The sequence below is a fragment of the Jaculus jaculus genome, chromosome 13 (assembly GCF_020740685.1).
Source record: "Jaculus jaculus isolate mJacJac1 chromosome 13, mJacJac1.mat.Y.cur, whole genome shotgun sequence".
Classification (NCBI taxonomy): Eukaryota; Metazoa; Chordata; class Mammalia; order Rodentia; family Dipodidae; genus Jaculus; species Jaculus jaculus.
Genome location: NC_059114.1, coordinates 92,812,943 through 92,825,482, shown reverse-complemented (window position 1 = coordinate 92,825,482; position 12,540 = coordinate 92,812,943). Strand labels below are relative to the sequence as shown.

The 12,540-nt window shown below is 35.7% G+C and overlaps 1 protein-coding gene across 2 annotated transcripts in view; it reads left to right on the top strand.

Annotated features, from left to right (window-relative positions):
* Prr16 (proline rich 16) overlaps positions 1-12,540 on the top strand; it is a 268,096-nt gene that overhangs the window by 215,713 nt on the left and 39,843 nt on the right. For both annotated transcript variants that reach the window (XR_006633225.1, XR_006633224.1), the window contains exon 3: positions 2,223-2,314. The gene's annotated coding sequence lies outside the window, so the exon portion shown is untranslated. The remainder of the gene's footprint in view (positions 1-2,222; positions 2,315-12,540) is intronic.

The following is a 12,540-nucleotide window of genomic DNA, read 5'->3' as shown; positions in this document are numbered from 1 at the left end:
TTGGTAGCCTAAAGAAATGAGATAGTCAAATACTCTAGTATTCTAACTGCATCAAAATGGAAAGTATATCTCCCATATCTCACAGAAAATAGCAGTATTTATGTGGTAACTGATTTCATTATTCCAAAATTCACTGAGAAAGTTTATGTTTGTAATTATTATAACCATATTGAAACATGTTGTTCTATATGGGTTTCTCCATAAAATCCTAATTTATTTTCATAATTATGTATGAAAGTAGATTTTCAGAAAGCAGAAGATTTAAATTTAGGGAATTAACTGATCTGTCTGTTTACTAAATGAGATCTAATGAGAAACTACATATACTACAGAGTTTTGCAGACATCTGAAGGTAGATCAAGGAATACAAAGAAATCTTAAATTTTATTTATTTATTTATATTTATGAGAGAGAGAGAGAGAGAGGCATATATATAAGAGATAATGGATACACCAGGGCCACTGCAAACAAAGTCCAGATGTATGTGCCACCCTGTGCATTTGGCTTATATGGGTCCTGGGGAATCGATTCTGGGTCCTTTGGCTTTGCAGGCAAGAGCCTTAACCACTAAGAGCCTCTCCAGAATTTTTAATAAATGTAGCTTATATTTCTGAGGGGAAACAAACATAAACATATAACAAACACATTATATAGTTAAAATGCATGTTATAAGATGATATAAGGGCTGAAGATATAGCTGAGTGTTTCTGTGCTTGCCTAACATGCATTGGAGTTCTAGATTCAATTGCTAGTGCCTCAAACAAAAAATGGCAAATGGGTATTGTGACGAGGAACCTAGAATGACAGATATAGAATGAGAATCTGGTTTGTATTTTTCAATAGGATTTCCATGTTTCACCTCAGTGAAAAGATAATATTTTAAAGCCAAAGTGTGCATGTAGCTAAGAAATTGAGGTACGATGGATGTATTGAGGACTTGTGAGTAAGAGGGAGAAAGAACACAGTGTAGCTTTCCTAAAGAAGAGGCACCTGCTAAGCTGAAGGAAGAAGTTTCCAGAAAGCAGTAGTGCTCAAGGCATGTCCATAGCACCGCGATGTGAGACTTTCTAGGCTCTTATTTGAGCAGAGGACTGATATGGACTGACTTGCACTGTAAAGCTTTCTCTGGCTGCTGTGTTGGAACATCCTGTACAGAGTAAAAACACAAAATGGAGGGGCAATTAATTATATGACTGTTAAAATAGCTCAAACAATGTTCTTGGAGCCATGGCAGCCTTATTGGCAGACTAATTTGGTGTGGAGTTCTTTGTAGCCTCTGGATTTCTGCCTTAAAGAATTTGATTAATTTACCTATTACCATCACCCTGGAGCTATTTGCCAGGCTAGTGGTAAGAAAAGAGGGAGCAGAAAGATTATAAGAGCCACAGAGTGGGTGGGAATACCCTAAGGCATGGTCCCTCACTACTCCACAGGGACTGACTGAGGCCTTCATTAACTCCACAATGATTACTATAACTCCACCAAGGAGGGCCCCCAGGCTAACAGTAGTTGGCTCAAGGGGATAAAAATTTATAACCTGTTATAATATATACATAAAATAAAAAATTTAAAAATCGCTCAGACAAAAAAAAAAAAAAGAGTAGCATCTTTAGAAATGAGGTCAAGTCTTAGTATTCGTATAGAGCCTGGACTCCTAGGTTGAAAGAGAGAGAGAGATAGAGAGACGGCGGTGGGGGGGGGGGGAGAACTAACACTATTGGTCTGTACAGGGATTTAAACTGGAGTGTCTAACAAGATATATCATGTTAGAATTTGTATGTATGTGTGCATGCATGTGTGCATCCTCTTGTGGGGAATCAGTGTCAGAAGACAACTCACATGATGTCATTCCTTGAATTCCACCATATTTGAGGTAAGTGTTTTTATCCACTGCTATGTATACAAGCCTAGCTTGACTGGGACCTTCAGGGTATCCTCTTGTCTCCACCTCTGGCAGGCTGGCATGACAGATGCTCATGACCTCTCATAGCTTTTCTGTGTGTCCTGGGGATCTGAGCTCAGGTTTTCACCTTGTACAGCAAGAGATTGCATCCAGTGAGCCATGTCCATAACCCCATGTTTTAATGTGACAAATCTTCAAAGTAAAACATTAGTGGCCCAAGTAATACTATATAATAATGAATAAATAAATAACATTTACTGAATGTTTGCCAGTGTACAAGCCTGATAGAAAACACTCTTGTGTACATTATGTCTTTCAGTATCTTGAAACATTTGAGGGATCCAGTTTCTTCTTAAATGAAGCTAACAGAGAATTCTAACACAAAGAAATATGAAATCACTTAAAATTCTGGTGAGTGAAAGAAATGTCCAGATATCTAGACTAGTTAGATATGCAAATGTTTTACTGCTCCATGCATCATTTCATGATGGTTAACATCATACACACTATTGCCAAACAGGTCTCACCCTTCTAGTCTCTACCAAGTACAAGTTGTCTGAATGTGTGTCATGTGCAACCATACTTTCACTATATTATTTTTAATCTATAAACTAAGGATATCAACAGTTGTAGAAATTTTTTTCCTAATATTAAATATAGACTTTCCAACAAGGAATATCTATAACTACACTTTATACATAGCTATGCATAAATTCTTAGTGATATACAAGTTTATATATGTATACCTATATTTTATCTAAATTTTTAAAATTTGTCCTTAGTGATACATGTGATCATATCAATATATATGGACACACATGTATCACTAAGATAATGCCTGCATATTATGTTGTATATAATGAATGTACCACTGAGAATAGGGCCTGATGTCTGGTATTGTTCTTGCCAGCTATGAAGTTTTACTAACCAACATTTAAAACTGCACTCAAATGCATAATATTATCAAATTTAAAAGGTGGATTTAGTTAACATTTTATGTAAAACATTTGAAATTGTCATTGTCTTGAAACAGTCCTTTGATGGCTAAATTCTGTTGTCAACTTAATCAGATGAGGAGTTAAGAGACATGCCTCTTGCCTGTTGGGCAGGTCTGTGAGGTTATTTTATGGAAGGATTAACAGAGGAAGTCCTTCGCCACAGTGGGCTGCTCTTCCAGTAGTGGGCTATACTAAGAAGTAGCTTTGAAGAAACACAGACCCTTTTCACCTGATTGCCCATACCATACACTGTTGAATGCTTTTTACCTGGCTGCCCTCCTTAGGCACTCCTACATGTATCTACCCTGTTTTCACTATCCTTCATAGACATTTGTACTGAATTTCATCAGCCTTCCAATGTAGACTGAAGAACAGTGGCTCTTGGAAATCCTCCAGGCCTTCAGTGCCAGATAGGACTGCTGAAGCATCCAGCTTGTGGACTGAGCAGCCACTGGGTTCCTAGGCACTCAAGCCTACAGGCAGCTAATGTAGGATTGGCCAGTCTATATTCTATAAACTACTACAATATGTCCCCTTTATATTATAAGTGGCTTCTATAGGTTCTATTCTTAGAAACGCTGGCTGATACAAGTTCCAACATTACAGTGCATTCTGTAAATGTTCTTGCACAATCATATCTAAGGGCACAGAATCTGAAAGTGATCTGTAATTTTGAATGGACTGGCTTATTTCACAACCAAAATTGGACTATAGTGCCTAGGAACCACTTAGTCCGTGGCATACTAGGTACTTGATTATTCTTTCTCATCTCATTGCATGTTGCATTGCATGATGACTTATCAGTGAAATATTTTAGGAAACACAAAATCATGTCCCTCTTATTAGTAAATCTAATAAGTAAAAAAATTGAGAAGTCATGTACTCTCTATGAATTAATAATTTAAGTGAGTTAATAGTTCAACAGGATTTTAATAGTATAATTACAAATATAAATATTTTAATAACCTTAACAGCATAATTAGCAAAGGAATTATGTACTGATTGCAAATGATTTCTTATATATTCAGTAAAGTAAATGTTGTAGTGTGTCTATCACTACAAGTTATTTACAATGATGTTGTACCAAAAAAATAAGATTTGTTCATAACATAGCCTGAAGTTCATGCTTTTTGGTACATGTAGCTGTTAGCAAGACCAGGCTTTATGATGGGGTTGGGTTTAATTTGGAAGGATAAACATCAGTCTGTGAGTAAAACAAAAGGTGAAAATTAGGCTATAAATAAAGGAGAAATCAGAAATAAGAAGCCTGTTAGAACAGATTGACCTAAGGAATTTCTTTAGAAATCTATTCTGGGACTAAAGAGAGAAAGTAGTTTTGATGGCACTATCAAGGTTTTTGATCATGACTGGGTGGTAGTGAGACCACTGCCTTGCAGGGAAATCAGAGCATAGAGATCTGATTTTTATGGGTTTAGAACAATACCATTTACTATTTGCATTAATTTTTGTAATTCTGTTTTTAAAAAGGTGAATAAGTTGCATTCCCACATAGGAAAATGATTATGTAGTTCCTTACTTTTACTTTGTTGTCTGTTGCCTGTTGTATTAAAAGATGACTCAAAAATACAATTCTTCATTTAAAAATATTTTTAGGATTTTACACATCAGCTCATTTTATTAGGAAAATGTTGTAAATTTAAAGTCAGGGGAAAACCTTATATGATTGAAATGATATCTAATTTTGTCTTAGATTTTTTGTGGGATTAAACACATGTTAATAGTGAAATATCTTTGCACAAAATCTCAGATGAAATGAACTATTGCTTGCCATAGTGTCTGTGAAACAAGATATTTTTAAAAGCCTAAGTTCAATCATGATCTTGTTGTATCAACATATATAATCCTTAAAAAATAAACTTTTAAAGTATGTAGAATGGATCAAAATTTTTATTTTGCCATGGAGGGTGCTTTACAATCAATAACTCCTGTTAAAACACCCTTGATTCCCTATGCTAGTTTATTATCTAATGAGCATTTTGTTTCACTTATCTGACTACTTTGTTAAATAAATTCCTTCTGCTTGTGCCAAACGCCTCCCTTCTGGGAAATTTGTCTTAAATTCTGGGTCATCTCTCTAATGTTACGATATTACTATGCCCTATCTCACATTGCTCTCAAGTCAAAACAAGTAGTTAATTAAATTAAACTAGCCAAAATTATGTTTCATAACATCATGTAACTAATGAGTACATATATTATATTGCTCAAAATAATGGCAAGGTATTTGGTAATTCTCTTCCATCTTTTATTTTGTGGGGGGTGCTTTTCAAGGTAGGGTCTTGCTCTAGTCCAGGCTGACCTGGAACTCACTATGTAGTCTCAGAGTGGCCTCGAACTCACAGCAATCCACCTATCTCTGCCTCCCAAGTGCTGGGATTAAAGGCTTGCACGACCATGCCTGCCTCTTCCATCTTTTAATTAAAGCAATTATACAGTATTTTGGATGTTTGTTGGCATACAAAACGCAAAACATTTTATTGACTGAAACTTCTACTCACTCCACCAAGCCCATGAGTTTTAAGACAGGACTGATTCAGATTAGTTTAAAACTTTTCCTGTGACTTAGATGTGTAATATTTCAATTAATATTTTAGGATCATTTTATTTTAATATCATTGATGTCCTTACATAGTTCTAAGTCTATACATAGGTATATGCACTGTTTCTCCTCATTGGTTTCTATAGGCTATTAGGTGACTGTAGCAGACAGCTTCAGGTTCACTGAGATGAGCTACCAGACCAGGCACAATTATGGAGAAAGGGATATTTATTGAAGCTTACAGATCCAGGGGAAGTTCCATAAATGGCAGAAGAAGCTGGCCTGCCTTCACAGGACCAGGCAGAGACAGAAGCACAAGCCAAAAGCCAAAAGCCACACTTCAGGAACTCCTGCTAGGCACACTTTGCATATCTTTAGATTGAAATCTGAAATCCACCACCACACCTAAAGATCCACCCAGTGACATTTTGTGGCTTGGGGTATATGTCTTTTTTAAAATCTTTCCCTATTGGGCTAGACTTAGGCCTTAATGGCAGAAAAATGCACAGTTCATTCAAAAATATCCAAGTGCACTACAGCCAGAGTTATATCTTCATGCTATTACTCAGCCTATAGCACCAGCCTCTCTGCTGCCTCTTGAGAGCCTCAGTTTACCCACATGCAACTCCAGGACTCCTGGTCGCTCACACTTCCTCTTCTTGCTGGGACACTCGGGCTGTACTTACTGACTGTCTTCATACTTTCCATGAAGTACTACGAACCTATTTGGTACTTATATTTTTCTAAATACTCAATATACTTAAAAAATAAATATTGAGCATTTTTTAATTTTAATTGAATGAATATCATATTTAAGCCACAGAGAAACCCTTATTATCCAGGGGTTGAAGTCAACCAACTCCACCTACAGCTTACCCTGAACTCATCTTTTCTGAGACTCTAGTTATGGGGAGGATTTAGTAATGCTATTTTTTGTAAATGTCTTGAGAAAAAGACATTACTATGCTAAACACATCTTTGTATTTGACACTAAATTTTTTCAACATGTGCAATTATTGCTATATTTTGCAGAGCTCAATATTAAGTATAATTAATAAGAAAATGTCACGAGTTTAGTGTGACTTTGGTAGTTTTGATACTACTTTGACAGTGTGAAATATGGAATGTAGAGATGTGAAGAGACCTTTTATACCAAACGAAAGCAAGCCAGAATAAAGAATTATCTCCTTCAGATTCAAATAGCAGCAGTAGTAATTATCTGTGGATGTGGGGAGAGCACCATCGCTCTTTTCCTCAGCAAGCCTTCTGCGGTAATGCAGCTGGGGATGAACACCAGGGCTGAGCTTCTTACAGGTCAGACCTGTGGGAAGTGTGAAGATGGTAACATCTGCATGACTTTCCCCTATACTTTGTTTTCTTTTGCTTTAACAAAGAGTAATATGCTAATAAACTGCATACTAATCAAGACCCAGAGTCTGTTTCTTTCCCCAGTGTCTTGGCAAACAGAAATGGCATGACAGTATAGGAAAGGCAGCCGTAATCATTATAATTTACAATTTTCATTCTTGTATTTTAGAATGTATTTGTTTAATTTATTAAATAGTTCATTATCTAGTGTATTGCCAGTGTGAACTATGCTTTCGTTTTTAGACATCAAAGTTAACTTCTTGATTTTATGCATTTGTGATGTAGGATAATGGGCAGGTCATATCTTTTTTTTTTTTTTTTTTAACATAATCTGACCTGTGATGGGGAGGAAACAGGATTCCATGCACCTGGTTTGACTCTAGGGCTGCACTTTCTGAAAAGGTCCATTTGGGCATCTGACAGGACTACCTGGCTCTATCTATCTACCAATGCAGGAGCTCTGTTGTTTGCTATCCTTCATAAGAGAACAGCAGACTTGTGCTTACTGTTTTCCACCTTTGTTCTCCCAGACAGTTCTTTCTTTAAGTCAAATCCACTGTCAACTCACTGAAGTCCCCCTTCAACACAGATCATGACCAAACCTCCCTTAGCCAAGATCCTAATGGCAACCATATTGCTGAGTGATTGATGACCTGGCCTTCAAACTGACTCTTTCCTTGAGTTCTAACTTTCCACCCACATTGTCTTCATTTTGTTCTTTGTTCTTTGAATACGCTTTCTTCTTCCTGCCAAGTGCATCTGTCCCGCCAGGTTTCTGTCCTTGCCTGCTTTTGCCTCACGTGTGGTGTATTTTACTGAGGTAATCTTTTTAAATTCCATTGCTTCAAATCCATATATAACTCCAGACTCTCCAGACAGTAACTTCAGACTCCTTAATTCCAAGTGACAATTTTTTTTTTTTTTTTTTTTTTCCTACTGGGTATCCTGCAAGCAACATCAGACCCATGTCCTCCAGGCAGAGATCAGTCTCCTCCCACAAGCCTGTCCTTCTGCTAAAAGATCTAGATCAATACCATCCTTAATATACCAATTTTAACACTGATTACAATACAAGAATAATATTTTTGTTGCAAAATTGCACATTAAGTGAAAAAAAATTACTTGTTTGAAAAACTGTGATCATGGTTTAATGGAATGAAATGAAACTGTGAGTTCACAAATTCACGAAATTTAGAATATGGAGGTATAAAAGTGAAGAAGGTGGTATGGTTGCCCACACCTTTAAGAGAGAGAAGTGTATGTTTTGTTATTGTAAGAATTTTCTATGTGAAAAATCATGAAGAAAACTTAAAACTCATAACATGCTAATGTCTCTTAAAATTAGGCAAAAATGATATAATACAAAAGAAATCCTGAAGATACTTTAAATATCTGAAAGTTACTTTATATAATTATACAATATCTATTAAAAAGAGTATTAGCTATTGCAATGATGAAGTAACATTAATAATATATCACATGAAAAATTATGCTATATTATTATATGTATTTTACATTAAACTATGCATTCAAAAATATTCAAAATTTATATGCAGTTTTGTGTATATTTTTTAAAGTAGTTTATTATAGGAATGGAGAGATAATTTAGCAATTAAGGTGTTTGCCTGCGAAGCCAAAGGACCCAGTTTCAATTCCCCAGGATCCATGTAAGCCAGATGCACAAGGGGCAAATGTGTCTAGAGTTCATTTGCAGCGGTTAGAGACCCAGGTGTGCCCATTCCTCTCTCCATCTGTCTCTAATCTCTCTATCTCTCTCTCTGCTTGCAAATAAATAAATTAAAATTTAAAATGTATTTATAAAATAGTTTCTTGTAATTTGCTCTTATAATTTAGAAAATTAAGTTAAACTGGTGAAACAGTATTAGTATGTTCTTTTTAAATATTTTCCTCTTATTTATTTATTTATTTGACAGAGAAATAGAGGGAGAGAGAATGGGCATGCAAAGGCCTCCAGCCACTGCAAACAAACTCCAGATGCATGTACCCCCTTTTGCATCTGGCTAACATAGGTCCTGGGGAATTGAACCTGGGTCCTTTGTCTTTGCTGGCAAACATCTTAACCAGTAAGCCATCACTCCAGCCCTCTTATGTTTTTTTTTTTAAGTTTTTTTTTCTAACATACTATGAATAAGCTTATTATAGAAAGAATAATAACTTTATTTTTACAAAGTAAAAACTTTACATGGGACCTTGAAAGCGTTTTACATATTAAAATTAAGACATGAAAAGCCATTTAAATCAAATATGAGACACAAAGTGATTTTTTCCTCTATTTTTAACAAAGAGGCACTTTTTAATTAAGTTTTAATGGACTCACAAGTGATCTTAAAGGGATATTTCCCTTTTGATAGAAAATTGTTCCTGCCTAAATCATGGTAAATCTCCATATGTCTTTAGTAGTTTAGTAATAAATTCAAGGAGATGATAGGGAATCAAATATAAGCCTGAGCTCTGATGCCTTTGTCTTATCCTGGAAATTTATGTTGGCAGCTTCAAGGAGAGCATTTATTTGGACTGTCTAGAGAAATGGCTTTCCATCTGAGAAAGGGATGGAATGCTGCTATTTTTATTGTTGTTCATTTTTATTTATTTATTTAAGAGCAACAGACAGAGAGAGAAAGAGGCAGATAGAGAGAGAGAGAGAGAGAGAGAGAGAGAGAGAGAGAATGAACTCCAGATGCATGTGCCCCCTTGTGCATCTGGCTAACGTGGGTTCTGGGGAATGGAGCCTTGAACCGGAGTCCTTAGGCTTCATAGGTAAGCGCTTAACTGCTAAGCCATCTCTCCAGCCCTGGAATGCTTCTTTACATTTAGGCAGCAATAACCTTCCATTTAGGATCTTAAATATCCAGAATTTTTTGTTGTCATTATTCACCTCTATTCTCATATATTGCTGTAGTCAGAACATATTTCTATCTAAGTGTATATTAGTGGTGATTATATTTGAAAGTCACATCTGCTATTTGAGACTCTTATCCCAAAGACTCTTATCACACAGCTGTAATCAATTTTAAAATGAATAGCTCACGATTTAATTTGGTGCTTATAATTTAATGAATGCCTTCACCTCCACTTGCTTAAGATGCCACCTATGCTCTCCCTCTCCACTCATAAAACCACTTTCTCATACAACTGTGGCAGGAGACCATTCCTTCCCATTGCTAAAACCAGTGGGCATTGGATGGAGTGTTTTTCAGATTCACTTTTCATGTAATCCCTTTGAATTTCTGAAGTCCTATACTATAAGATTTCTTTAAGTTTGTTAGATCTTAGTAGAATCTATTTAGACAAAGCCAATTAAACCATATGTGTGGCCTTCAGATTAGTCTTCCTATTACTTCTGTCTCCAGGATGCTGGGATTTATTGGTGTTTCCCACACTGCTCAGGAGCAAATTTTGTTTCAGCTCCAAACATGCAGCACTCTCATGAACATGGCTGACATATGACATTGGACATAACTTGATTTTTACTCAGATTCTGGTGCTCTCCACCAGTTTGATTATAGTTAAACTTGTCAGTTTCCCTTAACCTTTTTTACTTAGGTATATAGTGGCAGAACAATGTTTAATAATTTCCATATCTTTGAGAATCAAAATGTCATCATGTGGGGGTAATCAGTGAGGAGATATATGGAAGCACCTAACACTGTACCTGGTGTTGCCATATGTGATTACTTAATAACTTTTGAGTGTCCATTTCATGGTTAACATGCCATTCAGAGATGAGTTAGGTAATTCTTTTTTTACTGGTATTTTTTAATATTTGTTTATTTTCTCTCTGATTCCCCCAAAGAACATGAAGGAAAGCATTTTATTTATTTTGTTTATTCACAAGTGTCAGAACAAATGAATTGTGTGTATAGTATAGTAAACCAGCCTTGTACATCATCAAATGGTAGACACTGACTTGAGAGACTAAAGGGCACTGTCCACAAAGGAAGGAGATTCTTTTAAGTACTAACTCATCATCTAAACTTGACTTCTCATCATGCTTATCTGAGAATACTTCACTCTTTCTATTGCTTCCACACTCACCACTGCATGTCTTTACTCATGGTGAAAATTGTTTATATGAGGATTAGAGTTAATGTTTATGTTTTCTATGGGTGTTTAGGGTTATGATTAAAGTGTAAATTGCATACCAAACCACATATCATGGTACTTTAACTGCATGCTTAAAGGGTTGCACTTAGCTTTCACACCATTTACAAGAAAGTTGAGCTAAAATAAGTACCTTATAATTTAACAGATCTTGGAACTTAATGAAAAACATTGGAATGGCTCTTCTAGCGCATTTATCTTAAGCATATAGGGTTTTGGTGAAGTAAAGGCAGGTGAGTTGAGTTAAAACTCATTACATTATGAGAGATAGCAAGATGAAGGAAGGAAGGAAGAAGAGAAGGAAGGAAAGGAGAAAAAGATGAAAGAAATATATGGATGTATATGGGTGTTTTAGTAAATGCTAATAAAAGTATTTAGAAGTTTAAAATATGTATCTAAATTTATAGTAGACTAGACTCTACTGTCTATTCTGTAATACAAAGGCCAAGATAAGTGGTTTGGTGGCTTTTATGCATGCTCCTTAAATGCTCTGGAGCTACAGAAAAAGCCTAGCATAGAATGATTCAGGACTCAATTCTGCATAAGTAGCATATGGAAATGTGGCTTCACATGCATGCTAGAGTTCCTTCATAAGACTCTATCTAAAAAAAAAAAAAAAAAAAAATCAGGCATGGTGGTGCACACCTTTAATCCCAGCATTTGGGAAGCAGAAGTAGGATTGCCAAGAGTTTGTGGCCATCCTGAGACTACATAGTAAATTCCAGGTCTGCCTGGGCTAGAGCCAGACCCTACCTCAAAAACCCCACCACCACCAAAAAAAAAAAAATTCAAAAGCATTATTTTAATAGTTAAATCTATTGGTGCACAGGAACAAGAGTTGTACCTGTTAAAATGATTGTCTGGGGTTCAATTCCTGGCACCACAAAAGAAACATAAAGTTAAATGAAGGTATGGCTATTTGGGGTGGGGGGCATTAGAGGGCTTCTTCTTTTATTTTTTTAAAGATGGCTGCCACCCTCTGGCTAAGGCTGGCTTTGAATTCCTGGGCTTAAACTCCCATACTACTTATCCTCAAGCTGGTGTAGCTACAGGTATTCATCTTTGATTCTAGATGAGAAGCCCACCTTTCCTTAAGTCATCATGCTTAAAACATCACATCTCCAAACCTTATCTATGTTCAAAAAACCATGCAAAGGTCTTTATACCTATGCATACCCAAGGGTTTTTTTTTTTTTGGTTTTTTTTTGTCAAACTGGAAACATTCTTTAAAAAATTTTTGCAGCTGAGTAGGCAACATGAAGCCAGCATAATGCAAATATAAAATTAAATGAGAATCCCTTCATTGGGTTGTTAATTAATAATGAATAACTTAGTGGTGGTCATTCTGGATATCAAGAATAATGATCATGGTTCAACCAAGTGGTAAGAATAAATTTAAACAAAGTATAAGTTCACATGACAGCTTTATGTTTTTATTCAATAATTTGTTCTGTATTTGCATTTCTTTGCTCCACACTCTAGTAAGAAGACAAATTGCATGTACATTTTACACTATTTTCAGAGATGGTAGAATTTTTCTTTTTTTTTTTTTAAATTTAATTTATTAGTTTTCTTTTCAGTAAATACAG